Below are 26,833 nucleotides of genomic sequence, written 5' to 3' on the forward strand. Positions count from 1 at the left end.
TCTTCGTTTTACTTTTAATGTTCAATGATAAAAGTTGGAAGCTACATCACTTATTCTTATTTGGTTGGAAACAGAAAATGCCTCATATGTCTTGGATAATTTGATACTTGGCAATTGTTTTGAGCTCTCAAGTAGATCATAAGTTTTTGCATGTAGTTTAAACCTATTAGTGGAGAACTACCGTAAAGCTTGTTGAAATTGGTTTGCATAATTGATCTCTCTTAAGGTCTAGATATTTTCTGGTAAAAGTGTTTGAGCAACAAGGAAGACAGTGTAGAGTATTATAATGCTTGCGATATGTTCTTATGTAAGTTTTGCTGTACCGGTTCATACTTGTGTTTGCTTCAAACAACCTTGCTAGCCTAAGCCTTGTACTGAGAGGGAATACTTCTCGTGCATCCAAAATCCTTGAGCCAAAAACTATGCCATGTGTGTCCACCATACCTACCTACTATGTGGTATTTCCTGCCATTCCAAAGTAAATTGCTTGAGTGCTACCTTTAAACAATTCAAAATGCTTCTCAATTTGTGTCAATGTTTTATAGCTCATGAGGAAGTATGTGGTGTTTAGCTTTCAACCTTGTCATTTACTTTTGACGGACTCTCATATGGACTAGTGGCACATCCGCTTATCCAATAATTTTGCAAAAAGAGCTGGCAACGGGATTCCCAGTCCCAAATTAATTAACCTAAATAGACACTCCTCCATGGTTTGTGATTGTTGGACGGCACCCGAAGGATTCGGTTAGCCATGGCTTGTGTAAGCAAAGGTTGGGGGGAGTGTCATCATCATAATAAAACCAAAATAAAAAGGCACTCCTTCATGGTATGAGATTGTTGGCAGGCACCCGAGGATTCGGTTAGCCATGGTTTGTGTAAGAAAGGTTGGAAGGAGTGCCACATAAATATGCAAGTAATTCATGGGAGCCGCTCTTGGAAGTCCGGTTGGTGAGGTAGTTGGTGTACCCACTACCATTCGTTGACAACAACAAACACCTCTCAAAATTTTACTTTTTATGCTCTCTATGTTTTCAAAATCAAAGCTCTAGCATAAATATAGCAATCGATGCTTTCCTCTTTGAAGGACCATTCTTTTACTTTTATGTTGAGTCAGTTACCTACTTCCTTCCACCTTAGAAGCAAACACTTGTGTCAACTGTGCATTGATTCTTACATACTTGCATATTTGCATTCATCATATTACTTTATGTTGACAATTATCCATGAGATATGCATGTTGAAAGTTGAAAGCAACTGCTGAAACTTATATCTTCCTTTGTGTTGCTTCGATGCCTTTACTTTGAATCTATTGCTTTATGAGTTAACTCTTGTGCAAGACTTTTGATGCTTGTCTTGAAAGTACTCTTCATGAAAAGTTTTGCTATATGTTATCTACTTGTTAGCAACTATAGATCATTGCCTTGAGTCACTTCATTCATTTCATATGCTTTGTAATAGTATGATCAAGGTTATGTAAGTAGCATGTCACTACAGAAATTATTCTTTTATTGTTTACCTGCTCGGGACGAGCAGGAACTAAGCTTGGGGATGCTGATACGTCCCCGACGTATCCATAATTTCTGTCGTTCCATGCTTGTTTTATGACAATACTTACATGTTTTGCTTGCACTTTATGATGATTTCATGCATTTTCCAGAACTAACCTATTAACGAGATGCCACAGTGCCAGTTCCTATTTTCTGCTGTTTTTGGTTCCAGAAAGGCTGTTCGGGCAATATTCTCGGAATTGGACGAAATCAACGCCAAACCTCCTATTTTTCCCGGAAGGCTCCAGAACACCGAAGAAGAGTCGGAGAGGGGCCAGGGGCCACCACACCACATGGCGGCGCGGGCCAGACCCTGGCCGCGCCGGCCTAGGGTGTGGCGCCCCTAGGTGCCCCCCTGCGCCGCCTCTTCGCCTATAAAACCCCTTTCGACCTAAAAACACCGCACCAATTGACGAAACTCCAGAAAGACTCCAGGGGCGCCGCCGCCATCGCGAAACTCCAATTCGGGGGACAGAACTCTGTTCCGGCACCCTGCCGGAACGGGGAAGTGCCCCCGGAAGCCATCTCCATCAACGCCACCGCCTCCGCCATGCTCCGTGAGTAGTTCCCCCATGGACTACGGGTTCTAGCAGTAGCTATGTCGGTATACTCTCCCCCATGTACTTCAATACAATGGTCTCATGAGCTGCCTTACATAATTGAGATTCATCTGATGTAATCGGTGTTGTGTTTGTTGGGATCCGATGGATGATACATTATGATTAGTCTATCTATAAAGTTTGTGAAGTTATTGTTGCTGCAATCTTGTTATGCTTAATGCTTGTCACTAGGGCCCGAGTGGCATGATCTTAGATTTGAGCTCTATACTTATTGCTTAGATTGTATCTACAAGTTGTATGCACATGTCACTGTCCGGAACCAATGGCCCCGAAGTGAGAAGAATCAGGACAACCGGAGGGGATGGCGGTGATGTGAGGATCACATGTTTTCACGGAGTGTTAATGCTTTGCTCCGGTACTCTATTAAAAGGAGTACCTTAATATCCAGTAGTTTCCCTTGAGGCCCGGCTGCCACCGGCTGGTAGGACAAAAGATGTTGTGCAAGTTTCTCATTGCGAGCACGTACGACTATATACGGAAAACATGCCTACATAATTAATAAGCCTGATATTCTTTCTTAATGCTTTGATTCCTATCAATTGCCCAACTGTAATTTGTTCACCCAACACTTGTTATTGGAGAGTTACCACTAGTGTAGATCGCTGGGAACCCCGGTCCATCTCTCATCATAATATACTTGTTCTACATGTCATTGGAAGTAGTATCAACTATCTTCTGGTGCCATCGCTCTCATATTGCTATTACTGCTGCTGTGTTACTGTTACTATTGCTCTCATATTACTGCTACTTTCACATCACCCCTGTTGCTAGTGCTTTTCCAGGTGCAGCTGAATTGACAACTCAGTTGTTAAGGCTTATAAGTATTCTTTACCTCCCCTTGTGTCGAATCAATAAATTTGGGTTATACTACCCTCGAAGACTATCGCGATCCCCTATACTTGTGGGTTATCAGCGGCCAAAGTTAGCCGCGACTGGAGCGCCTCTGCCATTACCAACCGTGACATCAACAAACTCCGCGCCCTCGGCTTCATCTCCGCATCTAAGGATGACGTTCGTCTCCCAGGTCAGGTTTCTCGCCCGAGTCCCCCAAAGGGCTTCACCGTCATGTTCGTCGCTTTTCTGTTCCGTGGCCTCTCTCTTCCGGCGCACGAGTTCCTTCACTCCCTTCTTTTCTTCTATGGGATTCAGCTCTGGCAGCTGACCCCAAATTCCATCCTCCACCTTTCCATTTTTGTCACCGTTTGTGAAGCTTTCCTCGGCATTGAGCCCCACTGGGGCCTTTGGAGGAAGATCTTCTATGTGAAGCGTCACAATGATAGCAACGGCCCCCCCCATTGTCGGCGGCGTCGGCTTTGTTGTCAGGAAGGAGTTCGATTACTTCGACTATCCGATGAAGGAATCCGTCCAGGGCTGGCGCAACAAATGGTTCTACCTTCGGGACCCTGCCGTTCCTGGGCGGCGTTCAAATCTCCCTCTTTTTGATGATGTCTTGGTGGCTCACAAGAAGAAGTCTTGGAACAACGCCCTTTCTCCGGAAGAAAAGGCGACGGCCGATGAGCTATTCAAGCAAATTGTCATTCTGAAGAATTTAGGAGGCATGACGATGCGTGGTACTGAAGTAGTTTCAGTGTTCCTGCAACCTCGAGTGCAGCCGCTGATGTCTCGCCCTCACCAGTTGTGGCTTTTCGCTGGCAAAAACGATAAGTCGAGGGTCAACTCTGCCGACCTTTCGGCAGATGAGCTCCAGAACGAAGTTCGTCGCCTAACATGCCTCAGCACCAAGGACGCCATCGTCTTAACATCGGCGCGCCCTCCTTATGATTCCAAGCATCCTCCGTCCGAGGTAACCTTATCGTCCTTCATTTACTGTCATTACTCCTTCTTTTTGTTTGTGCCTCATACGTTTTGCTATCTTTCTGCAGGTTCCCGCTGTCGCCCAATGTTATCCTCCCTCACCCGAGAGCGGAGCGGTGTTAGAGGATGACGATGACGATTCTGAAGGAACCGAGGATACCCAGCACGCCCTTGAGGACAGCGATGTCCAAGAGGAGGAAACTGCTGAAGATGACGCCTTTCTCAAGAGCAGACGTCGCAAGCAGGTACATGATGATCTTATCACTTCGGCTGAATCAAGTCCTAAAGGAGGAGATAATGATGCCGACGAAGATGCTTCGCCTCCTCCTGCTAAGAAGGGTTCAACCAGTTTCTTCGTGGACGAAGATGACCTGGACTTGTGAGCATTTATACTCTTGTTACTTTCATTTCTTGTCACCTTGTATACTAACTGCACGCTGTACTTAAACAGCTCTGCCGATGATGATGATGTTCCTCTCGCAAAGAGGGCTAAACTAGCTTCTGAGAGAGCAGCATCGGCTAAAGAATCAAACCCTTCTCCTGCCAAGTCGACACCTCCATCCCGAACGGGTGTAGAGAAGGTCCCAGTGTCGAGAGTTATTCCTTCCGATGATGCTCCCACCCCGCCGGCTGGCTGCGACCACGTAAGTACTTTAATCTGTCAAGCTTTGCTGAATTTCCATCACCTGACTCCTCTTGACTTTTTCTTGGTTGCAGCCAATTTACGCTACAGTCGATGCTGTGGCGGATTTTGCTGAACAATTTACTCGCCTCGAAGCTGAAAACTCTCAACTTCGGAAGGCCGTCAAATCTTCGGCTGATCAGGTGGTCGAAGCCAACAGACTTGCTGCCGATGCCAAAAGTGAGAACGCTTCGCTGAAGGAAGAAGTAAGTCGGCTGAAGCGTCAAATGAAGGATGACCAAGATGCCAGGCGTGCAGCGGCGGCTGCGATTGATGAGAAGGAGGGTGTCCTCCGTGAATCCATCAAGGACTTACTGGGTAAAAATCCTTGCAGTGCTCCGCCTCTTTCTTGATGCTTTCTCCATTGATTACTAATACTCTCTTTTTCAGAGGCCGCCAATTTAACTATCAGTCGTCGTCATCAGCTTCGGGAGGATTCTACGGCCGACGCCTTGTCACTTGCTGCTGAGTCAAATGTCCAGGTCCTCAGATTGCTGCAGAAGTCCAAGGGAGCGCTGTCGAAGTTATACTCGATGATCTTCCCTAAGGCGAAGCTGGACAAGACTCTCGACGAGATGGCTGAAGCTTTCCTTGTCAATCCCTCCGAACCTGTAGAGGTACTGAAACGTCGCAGCCGCTTGTTTGGTGCGGTTCTTACTTTCCAGTTGCTTATGGGCCACGGGATGGGGTCGGAATTGGAAGAGTTCTCTAAGGCGCTGCCTGTTGATGATGAAAATCATCTAGTCAACCTTGAGCCTTTCAAGAGATCGGCAATAACTTGCGCCAACCGGCTTCTGAAGTTGGTGTATGAAGCACAAGCCGAGCCTGCTCCTGAGTCAGCCCCTGGTTCAACGTCGGCTAACCCTTGAACTGTTATTTGATTTTTTGTAAATATTTTCGTAACACTTTTAAATTCGGCTCTGTTGCCCAACATCCTTTTGCCTGTATGATGTGCACTCAACGCTCCCGATGGGAGTTTTTTCTTTTTATATAAATGCTTGGTCTGAAGTGAGGACGTGCTGCAGATTCCTTCATCTTCTTCCCGTGCTGAGCTCTTTCCAAATTCTTCGGGTAATGATGAATCAGGCCTTGTTCGTCAGTTACGTGACCAGGTGTCTAGTCTAAATAAAGACATTACTTCCCTTCGTGCAATGGCTGCCTTGGTAAAAAAGAAGGGAGAAATAGCGACTGCCATTGAACAATACGCTCTTGATGGTCTTCATGTTGCTACTGAAAGTTTGAACTGTGAGTATTAGCCTGCCTTCTGATTCTAGGTATAGCTTGAATGTTCTAACATTCGTTCCTTTTTCCAGTCGTGGCTTCGGATGCAGCTGAAGAGGACAGGAAGATTCATGAGGAGGTTGAGGCGATGACCGACGTTGCGCACCCAACACATGGTTTATGGCTTCATCGTCCGAAGGCCGTCATCATGGCGAAGTTCAAGTACCGGGTGATGAAGGCACATTATTATTTTGATAAGTACTATGCCCTTCTTACGATGGTTTGGCACACCTTGTTTCCTCTGGATCAGGCACCCGAAACTTTGTCTGGATTGTTCACCTGATTCAAGTCTCCAGAAAGGATTCGGCTGCTAGTGCGGAAATAACTTCTAGCTGGTGCTGAGCTTGCTTTTGCTTCCATATTGGCATGCCATCCATCTTTAGATTTAAGAGTCGTGGCTAACACTGAAAGGGAATTAGGCCAGTACTATGATGTTTCTAGAGGTCCTGCTCACACCATTGTTTCTCGGATGGAATCATGTCTCGAGAAGGAACTGAAGGCCCACTGGGACCGGGGATCCCGATTATGAATGTAATAGCCTTGTATTTCACATAAGACTGTTTGCTGCGTACGCTGCACGCTTTGACTTGATTGATATTTTATTGTCGAGTGCGGCTGAGTGATCAGTTCAACCTGCTTACTCGACGACTTCGTTGTATTTTATGCAATGTGATTGCAAAGTCGATATGTAATTTATGCGAAAGTTCGGCTTCGTCACACGGTGCACCTGTTTGAGCCTTATCTTAATGTAACCATCGACTGCAGCACTCGTGTATTTTTCGAGGCTTGGATTGGTTGTTTTTGTGTGTCATTAATCTTAGCTCTCGTTGAGAGTATTTAATTAATGTTATCGTGTAAACACGTTTTTCTTGGGCCAATGCTCCCGATGGGAGTTAGAGCCAATGGAGACGGTTCCGAACGTTTACGTTTGGGTGTCAAATCCTGAAGCAAAAAAGGGTAACAGAAATCTGATTAGATCTTTATTCATAATGCAAAGTAACCTTGTAGTTCATTGAAAAAAAATCGTATCCTATGTATAAAATCGTCGCAAGTGCGCGATGTTCCACGGATTCTCGACATCTTTTCCTGAGGCTGGATTTTTGAGCCGATAGGCTCCTCCTGGTATCACTTCGGTGATGATGTATGGTCCTTCCCATGGGGATTCCAGCTTCAAGGGTCTTTTTTGCTTCAGCCGAAGTACCATATCTCCAACACTGAAATTTCGACTGCGTATTCGTCGACTGTGATAATTTCTCAGTGCTTGTTGGTAGACCGTTGTTCTTGCCAAGGCAATATCTCGTGCTTCATCAAGGAGGTCGACAGCATCCTGTAGCGCGATATTGGAGGAGGACTCTGTGTACGCTGTTACTCGAGGCGCTTCAAATCGGACGTCGGCTGGCAGGACTGCTTCGGCTCCATACACCAAGAAGAATGTAGTGTATTGAGTCGACCTATTGGGGGTGGTACGCAAGCTCCATAGCACAGATGGTAATTCTTCAACCCAGGCTCCGGCTGCGCCTTTAAGGCGTTTCTTTAAACCATCCCCTATTAAACCATTGATCCTTTCCACCTGGCCGTTGGTCTGTGGGTGAGAGACTGATGCGAATTTCAATTTGATTCCCCCATCGTCACAAAATTTCCTGAAGTCCTCGGAATCAAAATTGGAACCGTTGTCTGTGACGATGCTGTGGGGCATACCAAATCGACAGGTTATTCCTTTGAAGAATTGAACCGCCGTTTCAGCTTTTTGGTTTCGCACTGGTACTGCCTCTATCCACTTAGTGAATTTGTCGACTGCAACCAGTAAGTACGTGTGTCCTCCGGGTGACGATCTTGGCAACGGTCCAACTTGATCGAGTCCCCATTGAGCGAACGGCCATGCCAAGGGTATTGTCATTAAATCCGTTGCAGGAGCGTGTGGTTTCGACGAGAAACGTTGGCACGCATCGCACTTCATGACTAGATCCCTAGCATCCGAAGCTGCCGTTGGCCAATAAAATCCTGCCCTAAAGGCTTTTGCCACAAGGGCTCTGCTCCCTGCATGATGCCCACAGGTTCCTTCATGTATCTCACGTAACAGTGCTTTTCCATCGTCAATGGCGATGCACCTTTGGAAGATCCCTGAGATGCTGCGCTTGTAAAGCTCGCCGTTTATCACTGTGAAGGCCTTTGATCGTCTGACGATTCGCTTAGCTTCCACAGAGTCTTCTGGCAGCTCTTGTTTCGACAGGTACGCTAGGAATGGTTCGGTCCATAGAGGCTCGAGGAGGAGAACTTGTTCGGAAGAAAGGACTGGAGATTCTTCAGCCGAAGGTTTTTGCAGTGAGCTTTTTTCCAATTCTTCACCCGATGATTTTGCAGACGGCTTTTCTTTAATTGATCTTTGAGCGATCACTTCGTAAAAAACTCCATCTGGGATGGGGGAGCATGTGGACCCGATGTTTGCCAAAGTGTCGGCTTCCTCGTTACTGGCTCTGCCGATGTGCTTAAGCTCGCATCCTTCGAATTTAGCCTCCATGTTCTGATACAGCTGCCGATAAGCAACCATGTTATCACTGACTGCATCGCACAGGTTCATTGACTGCTGGACCACCAAGTTCGAATCTCCGTAGATCTCTAGGCGCGTAGCGCCACACGCCTTCGCCATTTTCATTCCGTGCAGCAGTGCTTCGTATTCTGCTTCGTTGTTTGTCGGCAGGGAGAAATTCATACGTAGTATATACTTCATTTTATCTCCCTGTGGTGATATCAGCACTACTCCTGCCCCTGCTCCTGTACTCCGTTTTGACCCATCAAAGTACATTACCCATGACCCTGACATGTCGGGTGTCGCTGGTGTCTGTGATTGGATCCAATCTGCCACAAAATCTGGGAGGATTTGGGATTTTACCGCCGTTCGGTTGACGTAAGTTATGTCGTGTGGTGCTAACTCGATAGCCCATTGAGACACTCGACCTGTGGCTTCCGGATTGGTCATTATGCTCTTCAGGGGTGCTTCGCTCACAACTTTGATCGGGTGCTCCGTGAAGTAGTGCCTCAGCTTGCGAGCCGACCTCCATACTGCATATGCCAACTTCTGGTAGTAAACGGGCCTCTGCATGCCATGAACTCTCCCTGCTTCTTCTCGTTCGACAACCAAAACGCTACTGAAGACTTGAGCTGTAGCGGCTATGTACATCAGCAGTGTCTCCTTTTCGCGCGGAGTCACGAGCACCGGGGAGGTCGATAGGATTTTCTTCAAGTTGTCGAAGGAGTCTTGTGCTTCCTTTGTCCACTCGAACTTTTCTGACTTTTTCATCAAGTTGTAGAAGGGCAAAGCTTTCTCCCCTAGCTTCGCAATGAACCTGCTAAGCGCTGCTAATCGGCCTGCCAACTGCTGCACTTGGTGCAGATTCTTTGGCGGCTCCATGTCGAGAATAGCTTTGATCTTCAAGGGATTAGCCTTGATTCCTCTAGCTGATATGAAGTACCCGAGTACTTGTCCTCCGGGCACCCCGAAGAAACATTTCTTCGGATTCAACTTAATTCTGTATCTGTCCAGATTGTCAAAGGTCTCCCGCAAGTCATCGATGAGCGTGGCTGCGTGCTTTGTTTTCACCACGATATCGTCGATGTAGACTTCAATGTTCCTTCCAATCTGCTCCGCGAGGCAAGCTTGCATGCAGCGTTGGTAGGTAGCTCCTGCATTTTTTAACCCGAAGGTCATGACGTTGTAACAGAAAACGTCGTGAGGAGTGATGAATGCGGTTAGCTCCTGGTCCTCCTTCTTCAGTTTGATCTGGTTGTACCCGGAGTACGCATCGAGGAAAGAGAGACGATCGCACCCGGCTGTAGAGTCGACTATCTGATCTATTCAAGGCAGTGGAAAATGATCTTTCGGGCAATGCTTGTTGAGGCTAGTGTAATCGATGCACATGCGAAGGGCGGTTGTGTCCTTCTTCGGCACCATGACTGGATTAGCCACCCATTCAGATTCCTTGAGCTCTCGGATGAATCCCGCCTTGCGGAGCCGATTAACTTCTTCACCGATTGCTCTTCTTTTGGGTTCAGAGAATCGCCGCATCGACTGTTGTACTGGCTTGGCCGTCGGGTCAACATTTAGGGCGTGCTCAGCGAGTTCCCTTGGGATACCTGGCATGTCGGAAGGCTCCCATGCAAATATCTCCCAGCGCTCACGGAGGAACTCGATGAGCGCGCTTTCCTATGCGACATCTAGGTCAGCCGAGGTGTTGACCGTTTTCTTCGGATCAGTAGGGTGCACCTGCAGTTTCTTGGTTTCCTTCGCAGTATCGAACTCATCGGATCTTGCGTTTCGATTGTCGGCTGGTGGCTGTGTGTGATCTGTAACGGCGTCAATCGCGTTGAGTTCTTCTTTGGCTCCAAACTTCGAGGCGATCTTCTAAAACTCCCTGTCACAGTTGTCTGACCGAGCGAAACTGCCGTGAACGGTTATTGGGGTCCCGTTGTTGCCTGGCATCTTTTGTTTCAGGTACGCATAATGAGGTATGGCCATGAATTTGGCAAACGCAGGTCTGCCGAGAATGGCGTGGTACTGAGATTCCCAGTCGACTACCTCGAATTCGACCCTCTCTTTCCTGAAGTTACTGGGCGTGCCGAAGACTACATCCAATGATGTTTTCCCCAGCGAGTAAGCGGGTCGAGTCGGTATGATGCCGTGGAACCCTGTGTCAGATTCTTTTAGCATGTCGACTGTTAAACCCATTGCCCTCATCGTGCTGGCGAATAACAGGTTCAGGCCGCTTCCTCCGTCCATAAATACTTTGCCCATATTGTATCCTCCAATATGTGCTTCCAGGACAAGGGCCGCGTGGCCGGGCCTTGGGACGGCCTTCGGATGGTCCGCCCTGCTGAAGGTGATGCTCTGATCTGACCAATCGATAAAATCTGGCGTATCAACCATGGCAACTTCCGCGTATTTTACTTCTCGGGAGAACTTTTTGATTTCTCTTTTCGAAAAGTTGGTTTTGTGGATCATATTGATTTGTCCACGCAGTGCTGGAAATGCCTCGACTGGTTCATATTCGTCTTTTTCCATTGGCTCGTATGGTTCTGGTACATATGGCTCTGGCTGATGACCATAGGACCTTGCTTTCTCTTCCATTATGCGAACTCTTGATGTGGCTTCAGCTCTAAGATCATCGCAGAACTGCCGAATCTCTAGGAAGTGTCGGCAGTTCCTTAACAGATGGCTGGACTTCTCCCGACCATCCTTAGGATCGAAATAAGAGTGGAGATAACATGGCGCTTCAAGTTGCTCTGTAGCTGAGAGGTGTGGAGAACGGGTGCGTCCTCTGATTGATGACATGTCATAGCATCGAGCGTGGACTACTGTTCTGCCTTCCTCTTCACGGTGCGAACTCCTTCGTCTCTTTCTTTGTCCAGCTGCGGCGTCGAGATTTTCCCGGTTGCTCTCTCGTATGCTTCTGGGCGAAGCCTTTAAGGTTGCTGCCAAAGGGACACCCTCCTGAGGCACAACCTTTGAGTGGGACGCGCCGGCCCCGGGGAGGCGGAGAAAACCTCCAGAGTCGATGACAAAGTGGACGCCACCGAAAATAGCTTCCGTGTTGCGAGACGATGCCATAGAGTTCGGGTGAAGCTCTTCGTGGTGCGGCACAAATTCGAAGGATCCGCAGCGGATCGGATCTCTTGACTTTGCTGGCGTCGGTGACTCGAGTAAGAACGCCGCGGACGTAACTGGTGCTGCTGATGACCTGCCTTGTGCCGACAGATTTCCCACAGACGGCGCCAATTGTCGAGGGTACTCCTCGCCAATGCCCTCCGATAGGGGCTTAGGGTTGACGGAATCCTGTAGGCTGACACGAGACATCGGTTCACAGAAAAGCGGGGAGAGCGATTTACCCAGGTTCGGGGCCCTCGATGAGGTAAAACCCTTACGTCCTGCCTATCTGTTCTTTGATTATGAAAACAATGGGTTACAATGGGGTGCCGAATAGTTTGGCTGAGATCTAGGCGAGATTGCTGTTGCTAGGGTTACCTAGCTCTAAGCTTTTCCTGGCTAAGATCGCTAAGATTGTTCGTGTTCTTCGGCAGCCCCTCTCCTGGCCTTTATATCAGAGGCCAGGTCTCAAGAGGTCTAACCGAATACGACTAGATTTACAGTAGTTTAGATCCAATCTTTCCTTGTTTGTTCGCTTCCTTGTCTTGCCCGTCAAGGAATCTTCTGGTGCGCTGACCTAGTGGCCCATCTAGCCTTCGGGTGTCTTCATGGGCCTCCAGTTGGTCAATACAGGATAGGGCAACGTCGGTTACTCGAAGGGTAATGCCCACGTCAGCGTACAGCAGCAAGTTTCCCTCAGTAAGAAACCTAGGTTTATCGAACCAGTAGGAGCCAAGAAGCACGTTCAAGGTTGATGGCGGCGAGATGTAGTGCGGCGCAACACTAGGGATTTCGGCGCCAACGTGGAACCTGCACAACACAACCAAAGTACTTTGCCCCAACGAAACAGTGAGGTTGTCAATCTCACCGGCTTGCTGTAACAAAGGATTAGATGTATAGTGTGGATGATGATTGTTTGCAGAAAACAATAGAACAAGTATTGCAGTAGATTGTATTCGATGTAAAGAATGGACCGGGGTCCACAGTTCACTAGAGGTGTCTCTCCATAAGATAAATAGCATGTTGGGTGAACAAATTACAGTTGGGCAATTGACAAATAGAGAGGGCATGACAATGCACATACATGATATGATGAATATTGTGAGATTTAATTGGGCATTACGACAAAGTACATAGACCGCTATCCAGCATGCATCTATGCCTAAAAAGTCCACCTTCAGGTTATCATCCGAACCCCTTCCAGTATTAAGTTGAAAACAACAGACAATTGCATTAAGTATGGTGCGTAATGTAATCAATAACTACATCCTCGGACATAGCATCAATGTTTTATCCCTAGTGGCAACAGCACATCCACAACCTTAGAACTTTCTGTCACTGTCCCAGATTTAATGGAGGCATGAACCCACTATCGAGCATAAATAGTCCCTCTTGGAGTTAAGAGTAAAAACTTGGCCAGAGACTCTACTAATAACGAAGAGCATGCAAGATCATAAACAACACATAGGTAATAGATTGATAATCAACATAACATAGTATTCTCTATCCATCGGATCCCGAAAAACCCAACATATATCATTACAGATAGATGATCTTGATCATTTTAGGTGATGTCTACGGGAGCTTCTATTCTTGTAGACAGTGTTGGGCCTCCAAGAGCAGAGGTTTGTAGAACAGCAGCAAGTTTCCCTTAAGTGGATCACCCAAGGTTTATCGATCTCAGGGAGGAAGAGGTCAAAGATATCCCTCTCAAGCAACCCTGCAACCACAAAGCAAGAAGCCTCTTGTGTCCCCAACACACCTAATAGGTGCACTAGTTCGGCGAAGAGATAGTGAAATACAGGTGGTATGAATAAGTATGAGCAGTAGCAACGGCACCAGAAAAGTGCTTTGCTGTCCAGGACTGGCGTGTGGTTGATGGTGGTAATATTGCAGGCAGTACAAATGCAGTAGAACAGTAAACAAGCAGCGATAGTAGTATTGGAAACAAGGCCTAGGGATCATACTTTCACTAGTGGACACTCTCAACATTGATCACATAACAGAATAAATAAATAGATGCTAGACTCTACACTCTCTTGTTGGATGATGAACACCACTAACTGTGTAGGATTACACGAACCCTCAATGCCGGAGTTAACAAGCTCCACAATATTCGACATTCATGTTTAAGTAACCTTAGAGTACATGACAGATCAACATAAACAAACCAAGTACTAACATAGAATGCACACTGTCACCTTCACGCTACGAAAGGAGGCATAGATCACATCAATACTATCATAGCAATAGTTAACTTCATAATCTACAAGAGATCACAATCATAGCCTACGCCAAGTACTACACGATGCACACACTATCACCATTACACCGTGCAGGAGGAATAAACTACTTTAATAACATCACTAGAGTAGCACATAGATGAATTGTGATACAAAACACATTGCAATCATAAAGAGATATAAATAAACACTTCACTATGCTATCCATAACAGTGAATAAGTATTCTGTGAAATATAGCCTAAGAGACCCACACGGTGCACACACTGTCACCTTTACACACGTGGGACAAGGAGTCTCCGGAGATCACATAAGTAAAATCCACTTGACTAGCATAATGACATCTAGATTACAATCATCATCATATGAATCTCAATCATGTAAGGCAGCTCATGAGATTATTGTATTGAAGTACATAGGAGAGAGATGAACCACATAGCTACCGGTACAGCCCCGAGCCTCGATGGAGAACTACTCCCTCCTCATGGGAGACAGCAGCGGTGATGAAGATGGTGGTGGTGTAGATGGAGGAGCCTTCCGGGGGCACTTCCCCGTCCCGGCGGCGTGCCGGAACAGAGACTCCTATCCCCCAGATCTTGGCTTCGCGATGGCGGCGGCTCTGGAAGGTTTCTCGTACCGTGGCTTTTCCGTATCGATGTTTTAGGTCAAGGGGCTTCTTATAGGCGAAGAGGCGGCATCAGAAGGGGTCTGGGGCCACCAGACACTAGGGCGGCGCGGCCCCCCCTCTGGCCGCGCCAGGGTGTCATCTGGTGGGCCTGTGGCCCCCCTCTGGCCTCTCTCGGGTGTTCTGGAAGCTTCGCGTGATCCTAAGATGCTGGGCGTTGATTTCGTCCGATTCCGAGAATATTTCCTTACTAGGATTTCTGAAACCAAAAACAGCAGAAAACAGCAACTGGCCCTTCGGCATCTCGTCAATAGGTCAGTTCCGGAAAACACATAAATATGACATAAAGTATGCATAAAACATGTAGATATCATCAATAATGTGGCATGGAACATAAGAAATTATCGATACGTCGGAGACGTATCAGCATCCCCAAGCTTAGTTTCTGCTCGTCCCGAGCAAGTAAACGATAACAAAGATAATTTCTGGAGTGACATGCCATCATAACCTTGATCATACTATTGTAAGCATATGTAATGAATGCAGCGATCAAAACAATGTAAATGACATGAGTAAACAAATGAATCATAAAGCAAAGACTTTTCATGAATAGTACTTCAAGACAAGCATCAATAAGTCTTGCATAAGAGTTAACTCATAAAGCAATAATTCAAAGTAAAGGTATTGAAGCAACATAAAGGAAGATTAAGTTTCAGCGGTTGCTTTCAACTTGTAACATGTATATCTCATGGATAATTGTCAACATAGAGTAATATAAAAAATGCAATATGCAAGTATGTAGGAATCAATGCACAGTTCACACAAGTGTTTTCTTCTTGAGGTGGAGAGAAATAGGTGAACTGACTCAACATAAAAGTAAAAGAATGGTCCTTCAAAGAGGAAAGCATCGATTGCTATATTTGTGCTAGAGCTTTGGTTTTGAAAACATGAAACAATTTTGTCAACGGTAGTAATAAAGCATATGTGTTATGTAAATTATATCTTACAAGTTGCAAGCCTCATGCATAGTATACTAATAGTGCCCGCACCTTGTCCTAATTAGCTCGGATTACCTAGATTATCACCGCAATTCATATGTTTTAACCAAGTGTCACAAAGGGGTACCTCTATGCCGCCTGTACAAAGGTCTAAGGAGAAAGCTCGCATTGGATTTCTCGCTATTGATTATTCTCAACTTAGACATCCATACCGGGACAACATAGACAACAGATAATGGACTCCTCTTTAATGCTTAAGCATTCAACAACAATTAATTTTCTCATTAGAGATTTGAGGATTGTTTGTCCAAAACTGAAACTTCCACCATGAATCATGGTTTTAGTTAGCGGCCCAATGTTCTTCTTTAACAGTATGCATGCTCTAACCATTCAACTCATGGTAAATCGCCCTTACTTCAGACAAGACGGACATGCATAGCAACTCACATGATATTCAACAAAGAGTAGTTGATGGCGTCCCCAGGAACATGGTTATCGCACAGCAAGCAACTTAATAAGAGATAAAGTGCATAAGTACATATTCAATACCACAATAGTTTTTAGGCTATTTGTCCCATGAGCTATATATTGTAAAGATGAAGAATAGAAATTTTAAAGGTAGCACTCAAGCAATTTACTTTGGAATGGCAGAGAAATACCATGTAGTAGGTAGGTATGGTGGACACAAATGGCATAGTGTTTGGCTCAAGGATTTGGATGCACGAGAAGTATTCCCTCTCAATACAAGGCTTAGGCTAGCAAGGCTATTTGAAACAAACACAAGGATGAACCGGTACAGCAAAACTCACATAAAAGACATATTGTAAACATTATAAGACTCTACACCGTCTTCCTTGTTGTTCAAAACACTTTACTAGAAATTATCTAGACCTTAGAGAGACCAATTATGCAAACCAAATTTTAGCAAGCTCTATGTATTGCTTCATTAATAGGTGCAAAGTATATGATGCAAGAGCTTAATCATGAGCACAACAATTTCCAAGTATCAAGTTTTTCAAGACATCATACGAATTACTACATGTAGCATTTTCTGTTTCCAACCATATAACAATTAACGAAGCAGTTTCAACCTTAGCCATGAAAATTAAAAGCTAAGAACACATGTGTTCCTACGAACCAGCGGAGCGTGTCTCTCTCCCACACAAGCATTTATTCAAACAAAAACAAAAATGAAAACAAAAGCACACAGATGCTCCAAGTAAAGTACATAAGATGTGGCCGAATAAAAATATAGTTTCAAGGGAGGAACCTGATAATGTTGTCGATGAAGAAGGGGATGCCTTGGGCATCCCCAAGCTTAGATGCTTGAGTCTTCTTGAAATATGCAGGGGTGAACCACCGGGGCATCCCCAAGCTTAGAGCTTTCACCCTTCTTGATCATATTGTATCATCCTCCTCTCTTGACCCTTGAAAACTTCCTCCACACCAAACTCAAAACAACTCATTAGAGGGTTAGTGCATAATCAAAAACTCACATGTTCAGAGGTGACACAATCATTCTTAACACTTTTGGACATTGCTCAAAGCTTCTGAAAGTTAATGGAACAAAGAAATCCATCCAACATAGCAAAAGAAGCAATGCGAAATAAAAGGTAGAATCTGTCAAAACAGAACAGTTCGTAAAGACGAATTTCTAACAGGCACTAGACTTGCTCAAATGAAAATACTCAAATTGAATGAAAGTTGCGTACATATCTGAGGATCACTCACGTAAATTGGCATAATTTTCTGAGTTACCTACAGAGAATTAGGCAAAGATTCGTGACAGCAAGAAATCTGTTTCTGTGCAGTAATCCAAATCTAGTATGAACCTTACTATCAAAGACTTTAGTTGGCACAACAATGCAATAAAATAAGATAAGGAGAGGTTGCTACAGTAGTAACAACTTCCAAGACTCAAATATAAAATAAAGGTACTGTAGCAAAATAAACACATGGGTTATCTCCCAAGAAGTTCTTTCTTTATAGCCATTAAGATGGGCTCAGCAGTTTTAATGATGCACTCGCAAGAAATAGTATTTGAAGCAAAAGAGAGCATCAAGAGGCAAATTCAAAACACATTTAAGTCTAACATGCTTCCTATGAAAAGGAATCTTGTACACAAATAAATTCATGAAGAGCAAAGTGACGAGATCAGGAAGATAAAACAAGTGTAGTTTCAAAAATTTCAGCACATAGAGAGGTATTTTAGTAACATGAAAATTTCTACAACCATATTTTCCTCTCTCATAATAACTTTCAGTAGCATCATGAGCAAACTCAACAATATAACTATCACATAAAGCATTCTTATCATGAGTCTCATTCATAAAATTATTACTCTCCACATAAGCATAGTCAATTTTATTAGTTGTAGTGGGAGCAAATTCAACAAAGTAGCTATCATTATTATTCTCATCATCAAATATAGGAGGCATATTATAATCATAATCAAATTTATCCTCCATAACAGGCGGTACTAAAAGACTACTATCATTATAATCATCATAAATAGGAGGCAAAGTATCATCAAAGTAAATTTTCTCCTCAATGCTTGGGGGACTAAAAATATCACGCTCATCAAAGCCAGCTTCCCCAAGCTTAGAATTTTCCATATCATTAGCAACAATGGTGTTCAAAGCATTCATACTAATATGTTCCTTAGGTTTTTTAATTTTCGCATCAAACCATCCATTTCTTAAATCAGGAAATAGAATAAGAAGCTCATTGTTGTCCATTATGCCTAACTAGTGTAAACAAGAAACAAAAAAATGCAATTGCAGGATCTAAAGGAAATAGCTTCGAGCACACACACACAACGACGCCAGAAAAGTACTTTACCTGGGACCGGAGTATGAGAGCCTTTTACCTTTCCTCCCCGGCAACGGCGCCAGAAAAGTGCTTGATGTCTACGGGAGCTTCTATTCTTGTAGACAGTGTTGGGCCTCCAAGAGCAGAGGTTTGTAGAACAGCAGCAAGTTTCCCTTAAGTGGATCACCCAAGGTTTATCGATCTCAGGGAGGAAGAGGTCAAAGATATCCCTCTCAAGCAACCCTGCAACCACAAAGCAAGAAGTCTCTTGTGTCCCCAACACACCTAATAGGTGCACTAGTTCGGCGAAGAGATAGTGAAATACAGGTGGTATGAATAAGTATGAGCAGTAGCAACGGCACCAGAAAAGTGCTTTCTTGTCCGGGCGGCGTGTGGTTGATGGTGGTAATATTGCAGGCAGTACAAATGCGGTAGAACGATGAAACAAGCAGCGATAGCAGTATTGGAAACAAGGCCTAGGGATCATACTTTCACTAGTGGACACTCTCAACATTGATCACATAACAGAATAAATAAATAGATGCTAGACTCTACACTCTCTTGTTGGATGATGAACACCACTAACTGTGTAGGATTACACGAACCCTTAATGCCGGAGTTAACAAGCTCCACAATATTCGATATTCATGTTTAAGTAACCTTAGAGTGCATGACATATCAACATAACCAAACCAAGTACTAACATAGCATGCACACTGTCACCTTCACGCTACGAAAGGAGGCATAGATCACATCAATACTATCATAGAAATAGTTAACTTCATAATCTACAAGAGATCACAATCATAGCCTACGCCAAGTACTACACGATGCACACACTGTCACCATTACACCGTGCAGGAGGAATAAACTACTTTAATAACATCACTAGAGTAGCACATAGATGAATTGTGATACAAAACACATTGCAATCATAAAGAGATATAAATAAGCACTTCACTATGCTATCCATAATAGTGAATAAGTATTCTGTGAAATATAGCCTAAGAGACCCACACGGTGCACACACTGTCACCTTTACACACGTGGGACAAGGAGTCTCCGGAGATCACATAAGTAAAATCCACTTGACTAGCATAATGACATCTAGATTACAATCATCATCATATGAATCTCAATCATGTAAGGCAGCTCATGAGATTATTGTATTGAAGTACATAGGAGAGAGATGAACCACATAGCTACCGGTACAGCCCCGAGCCTCGATGGAGAACTACTCCCTCCTCATGGGAGACAGCAGCGGTGATGAAGATGGCGGTGGTGTCGATGGAGGAGCCTTCCGGGGGCACTTCCCAGTCCCGGCGGCGTGCCGGAACAGAGACTCCTGTCCCCCAGATCTTGGCTTCGCGATGGCGGTGGCTCTGGAAGGTTTCTCGTACCGTGGCTTTTCCGTATCGATGTTTTAGGTCGAGGGGCTTCTTATAGGCGAAGAGGCGGCGTCAGAAGGGGTCTGGGGCCACCAGACACTAGGGCGGCGCGGGCCCCCCTCTGGCCGCGCCAGGGTGTCATCTGGTGGGCCTGTGGCCCCCGTCTGGCCTCTCTCGGGTGTTCTTCCAGAAATCAACGCCCAGCATCTTAGGATTGCATGAAGCTTCCAGAACACCCGAGAGCCGCCAGAGAGGGGCCACAGGGGCCCACACATGGTGGCGGCGCGGCCCAGGGGGGGGCGCCGCCCTAGTGTCTGGTGGCCCCAGACCCCTTCTGACGCCGCCTCTTCGCCTATAAGAAGCCCCTCGACCTAAATCTTCGAGACGAAAAAAGCCACGGTACGAGAAACCTTCCAGAGCCACCGCCATCGCGAAGCCAAGATCTGGGGGACAGGAGTCTCTGTTCCGGCATGCCGCCGGGACGGGGAAGTGCCCCCGGAAGGCTTCTCCATCGACATCGCTGCCATCTCCACCGCCATCTTCATCAACGCTGTTGTCTCCCATGAGGAGGGAGTAGTTCTCCATCGAGGCTCGGGGCTGTACCGGTAGCTATGTGGTTAATCTCTCTCCTATGTACTACAATACAATAATCTCATGAGCTGCCTTACATGATTGAGATTCATATGATGATGCTTGTAATCTAGATGTCATTATGCTAGTCAAGTGGATTTTACTTATGTGATCTCCGGAGACTCCTTGTCCCACGTGTGTAAAGGTGACAGTGTGTGCACCGTGTGGGTCTCTTAGGCTATATTTCACAGAATACTTATTCACTGTTATGAATGGCATAGTGAAGTGCTTATTTATATCTTTCTATGATTGCAATGTGTTTTGTATCACAATATATCTATGTGCTACTCTAGTGATGTTATTAAAGTAGTTTATTCCTCCTGCACGGTGTAATGGTGACAGTGTGTGCATCGTGTAGTACTTGGCGTAGGCTATGATTGTGATCTCTTGTAGATTATGAAGTTAACTATTGCTATGATGGTATTGATGTGATCTATGCCTCCTTTCGTAGCGTGAAGGTGACAGTGTGCATGCTATGTTAGTACTTGGTTTGGTTATGTTGATCTGTCATGCACTCTAAGGTTACTTAAACATGAATATCGAATATTGTGGAGCTTGTTAACTCCGGCATTGAGGGTTCGTGTAATCTTACACAATTAGTGGTGTTCATCATCCAACAAGAGGGTGTAGAGTCTAGCATCTATTTATTTATTCTGTTATGTGATCAATGTTGAGAGTGTCCACTAGTGAAAGTATGATCCCTAGGCCTTGTTCCTAAATACTGCTATCGCTGCTTGTTTACTGTTTTACTGCATTTGTACTGCCTGCAATATTACCACCATCAACCACACGCCAGTCCTGGGCAGCAAAGCACTTTTCTGGTGCCGTTACTACTGCTCATACTTATTCATACCACCTGTATTTCACTATCTCTTCGCCGAACTAGTGCACCTATTAGGTGTGTTGGGGACACAAGAGACTTCTTGCTTTGTGGTTGCAGGGTTGCTTGAGAGGGATATCTTTGACCTCTTCCTCCCTGAGTTCGATAAACCTTGGGTGATCCACTTAAGGGAAACTTGCTGCTGTTCTACAAACCTCTGCTCTTGGAGGCCCAACACTGTCTACAAGAATAGAAGCACCCATAGACATCAAGCACTTTTCTGGCGCCGTTGCCGGGGAGGAAAGGTAAAAGGCTCTCATACTCCGGTCCCAGGTAAAGTACTTTTCTGGCGCCGTTGTGTGTGTGCTCGAAGCTATTTCCTTTAGATCCTGCAATTGCATCTTTTTGTTTCTTGTTTACACTAGTTAGGCATAATGGACAACAATGAGCTTCTTATTCTATTTCCAGATTTAAGACATGGATGGTTTGATGCGAAAATTAAAAAACCTATGGAACATATTAGTATGAATGCTTTGAACACCATTGTTGCTAATTATATGGAAAATTCTAAGCTTGGGGAAGCTGGCTTTGATGAGCATGATATTTTTAGTCCCCCAAGCATTGAGGAGAAAATTTACTTTGATGATACTTTGCCTCCTATTTATGATGATTATAATGATAGTAGTCTTTTAGTACCGCCTGTTATGGAGGATAAATTTGATTATGAATACAATATGCCTCCTATATTTGATGATGAGAATAATAATGATAGCTACTTTGTTGAATTTTCTCCCACTATTACTAATAAAATTGATTATGCTTATGTTGGGAGTAGTAATAATTTTATGCATGAGACTCATGATAAGAATGCTTTATGTGATAGTTATATTGTTGAGTTTGCTTATGATGCTACTGGACATTATTATGAGAGAGGAAAATATGGTGGTAGAAATTTTCATGTTACTAAAACACCTCTCTATATGCTTAAAATTTTGAAGTTGAGCTTGTCTAGTTTTCCTATGCTTATTGCATTATGCCTACATAACTTGTTTATTTACAAGATTCATTTTCATAGGAAGCATGTTAGACTTAAATGTGTTTTGAATTTGCCTCTTGATGCTCTCTTTTGCTTCAACTCTTATTTCTTGCGAGTGCATCATTAAAACTGCTGAGCCCATCTTAATGGCTATAAAGAAAGAACTTCTTGGGAGATAACCCATGTGTTTATTTTACTACAGTAATTTTGTTTTATATTTGTGTTTTGGAAGTTGTTACTACTGTAGCAACCTCCCCTTATCTTATTTTATTGCATTTTTGTGCCAAGTAAAGTCTTTGATAGTAAGGTTCATACTAGATTTGGATTACTTCGCAGAAACAGATTTCTTGCTATCACGAATCTGGGCCTAATTCTCTGTAGGTAACTCAGAAAATTATGCCAATTTACGTGAGTGATCCTCAGATATGTACGCAACTTTCATTCAATTTGAGCATTTTCATTTGAGCAAGTCTGATGCCTCTTAGAAATTCTTCTTTACGGACTGTTCTGTTTTGACAGATTCTGCCTTTTATTTCGCATTGCCTCTTTTGCTGTGTTGGATGGATTTCCTTGTTCCATTAACTTTCAGTAGCTTTGGGCAATGTCCAGAAGTGTTAAGAATGATTGTATCGCCTCTGAACATGTGAATTTTTGATTATGCACTAACCCTCTAATGAGTTGTTTTGAGTTTGGTGTGGAGGAAGTTTTCAAGGGTCAAGAGAGGAGGATGATATACTATGATCAAGAAGAGTGAAGAGTCTAAGCTTGGGGATGCCCCGGTGGTTCATCCCTACATATTTCAAGAAGACACAAGCATCTAAGCTTGGGGATGCCCAAGGCATCCCCTTCTTCATCGACAAATTATCAGGTTCCTCCCTTGAAACTATATTTTTATTCGGCCACATCTTATGTACTTTACTTGGAGCGTCTGTTTGTTATTGTTTTTGTTTTTGTTTGAATAAATGCTTGTATGGGAGAGAGAGATGCTCCACTGGTTCGTATGAAAACATGTGTTCTTAGCTTTATTCTTAATGTTCATGGCGAAGGTTGAAACTGCTTCGTTCATTCTTATATGGTTGGAAACGAGAAATGCTACATGTGGTAATTGGCATAATGTCTTGAATAATGTGATACTTCGAAATTGTTGTGCTCATGTTTAAGCTCTTGCATCATATACTTTGCACTTATTAGTGAAGAAATACTGTAGAGCTTGTTAAAATTTGGTTTGCATGATTGGTCTCTCTAAGGTCTAGATATTTTCTAGTAAAGTGTTTGAACAACAAGGAAGACAATGTATAGTCTTATAATGCTTGCAATATGTTTTTATGTGAGTTTTGCTGTACTAGTTCATACTTGTGTTTGCTTCAAATAACCTTGCTAGCCTAAGCCTTGTATTGAGAGGGATTACCTCTCGTGCATCCAAATCCTTGAGCCAATAACTATGCCATTTGTGTCCACCATACCTACCTACTACATGGTATTTCTCCGCCATTCCAAAGTAAATTGCTTGAGTGCTACCTTTAAACAATTCAAAATTTATTACCTCTGATTTGTGTCAATGTTTTATAGCTCATGAGGAAGTATGTGGTGTTTATCTTTCAATCTTGTTGGGCAACTTTCACCAATGGACTAGTGGCTTCATTCGCTTATCCAATAATTTTGCAAAAAGAGCTGGCAATGGGATTCCCAGTCCCAAATTAATTAACCAAAATAGACACTCCTCAATGGTATGTGATTGTTGGACGGCACCCGAAGGATTCGGTTAGCCATGGCTTGAGAAAGCAAAGGTGGGGAGGAGTGTCATCATAATAAAACTAAAATAAAAGGGCACTCCTTCATGGTATGAGATTGTTGGCAGGCACCCGAGGATTCGGTTAGCCATGGTTTGTGAAAGAAAGGTTGGAAGGAGTGCCACCCAAAAATAAAATAAAATGGGAGCCGCTCTTTGAAGGTTTGTCTGGCAAGGGGGTTAGAGTGCCCACTACCATTCGTTGACAACAACAAACACCTCTCAAAACTTTATTTTTATGTTCTCTTTATGTTTTCAAAACCAAAGCTCTAGCACAAATATAGCAATCCATGCTTCCCTCGTCGAAGGGCCATTCATTCAAATTTAATGTTGAGTCAGTTTACCCATTTCTCTCGATCTCAAGAAGCAAACACTTGTGTTAACTGTGCATTGATTCTTACATACTTGCTTATTGCACTTATTATTTTACTTTATGTTGACAACTATCCATGAGATATACATGTTACAAGTTGAAAGCAACCGCTGAAACTTAATCTTCCTTTGTGTTGCTTCAATGCCTTTACTATGAATTTATTGCTTTATGAGTTAACTCTTATGCAAAGCTTATTGATGCTTGTCTTGAAAGTACTATTCATGAAAAGTCTTTGCTATATGATTCAGTTGTTTACTCATTATCTTTACCATTGTGTTGGATCGCTGCATTCATTACATGTGTTTACAATAAGTATGATCAAGGTTATGATGGCATGTCACTCCAGAAATTATCTTTGTTATCGTTTACCTGCTCGGGACGAGCAGAAACTAAGCTTGGGGATGCTGATACGTCTCCGGCGTATCGATAATTTCTTATGTTCCATGCCACATTATTGATGATATCTACATGTTTTATGCATACTTTATGTCATATTTATGCGTTTTCCGGAACTAACCTATTGACGAGATGCCGAAGGGCCAGTTGCTGTTTTCTGCTGTTTTTAGTTTCAGAAATCCTAGTAAGGAAATATTCTCGGAATCTGACGAAATCAACGCCCAGCATCTTAGGATTGCATGAAGCTTCCAGAACACCCGAGAGCCGCCAGAGAGGGGCCACAGGGGGCCCACACATGGTGGCAGCGCGGCCCAGGGGGGGGCACCGCCCTAGTGTCTGGTGGCCCCAGACCCCTTCTGACGCCGCCTCTTCGCCTATAAGAAGCCCCTCGACCTAAATCCTCGAGACGAAAAAAGCCACGGTACGAGAAACCTTCCAGAGCCGCCGCCATCGCGAAGCCAAGATCTGGGGGACAGGAGCCTCTGTTCCGGCACGCCGCCGGGACGGGGAAGTGCCCCCGGAAGGCTTCTCCATCGACATCGCTGCCATCTCCACCGCCATCTTCATCAACGCTGCTGTCTCCCATGAGGAGGGAGTAGTTCTCCATCGAGGCTCGGGGCTGTACCGGTAGCTATGTGGTTAATCTCTCTCCTATGTACTTCAATACAATAATCTCATGAGCTGCCTTACATGATTGAGATTCATATGATGATGCTTGTAATCTAGATGTCATTATGCTAGTCAAGTGGATTTTACTTATGTGATCTCCGGAGACTCCTTGTCCCACATGTGTAAAGGTGACAGTGTGTGCACCGTGTGGGTCTCTTAGGCTATATTTCACAGAATACTTATTCACTGTTATGGATAGCATAGTGAAGTGTTTATTTATATCTCTTTATGATTGCAATGTGTTTTGTATCACAACATATCTGTGTGCTACTCTAGTGATGTTATTAAAGTAGTTTATTCCTCCTGCACGGTGTAATGGTGACAGTGTGTGCATCGTGTAGTACTTGGCGTAGGCTATGATTGTGATCTCTTGTAGATTATGAAGTTAACTATTGCTATGATGGTATTGATGTGATCTATGCCTCCTTTCGTAGCGTGAAGGTGACAGTGTGCATGCTATGTTAGTACTTGGTTTGGTTATGTTGATCTTTCATGCACTCTAAGGTTACTTAAACATGAATATCGAATATTGTGGAGCTTGTTAACTCCGGCATTGAGGGTTCGTGTAATCCTACACAATTAGTGGTGTTCATCATCCAACAAGAGGGTGTAGAGTCTAGCATCTATTTATTTATTCTGTTATGTGATCAATGTTGAGAGTGTCCACTAGTGAAAGTATGATCCCTAGGCCTTGTTCCTAAATACTGCTATCGCTGCTTGTTTACTGTTTTACTGCATTTGTACTGCCTGCAATATTACCACCATCAACCACACGCCAGTCCTGGGCAGCAAAGCACTTTTCTGGTGCCGTTACTACTGCTCATACTTATTCATACCACCTGTATTTCACTATCTCTTCGCCGAACTAGTGCACCTATTAGGTGTGTTAGGGACACAAGAGACTTCTTGCTTTGTGGTTGCAGGGTTGCTTGAGAGGGATATCTTTGACCTCTTCCTCCCTGAGTTCAATAAACCTTGGGTGATCCACTTAAGGGAAACTTGCTGCTGTTCTACAAACCTCTGCTCTTGGAGGCCCAACACTGTCTACAAGAATAAAAGCACCCGTAGACATCAACAAGCATCAATAAGTCTTGCATAAGAGTTAACTCATAAAGCAATAATTCAAAGTATAGGCATTGAAGCAACACAAAGGAAGATTAAGTTTCAGCGGTTGCTTTCAACTTGTAACATGTATATCTCATGGATAATTGTCAACATAGAGTAATATAACAAATGCCATATGCAAGTATGTAGGAATCAATGCACAGTTCACACAAGTGTTTGCTTCTTGAGGTGGAGAGAAATAGGTGAACTGACTCAACATAAAAGTAAAAGAAAGGTCCTTCAAAGAGGAAAGCATCGATTGCTATATTTGTGCTAGAGCTTTTGTTTTGAAAACATGAAACAATTTTGTCAACGGTAGTAATAAAGCATATGTGTTATGTAAATTATATTTTACAAGTTGCAAGCCTCA

Source organism: Lolium perenne, chromosome 2 (genome assembly GCF_019359855.2).
Source record: "Lolium perenne isolate Kyuss_39 chromosome 2, Kyuss_2.0, whole genome shotgun sequence".
Lineage (NCBI taxonomy): Eukaryota > Viridiplantae > Streptophyta > Magnoliopsida > Poales > Poaceae > Lolium > Lolium perenne.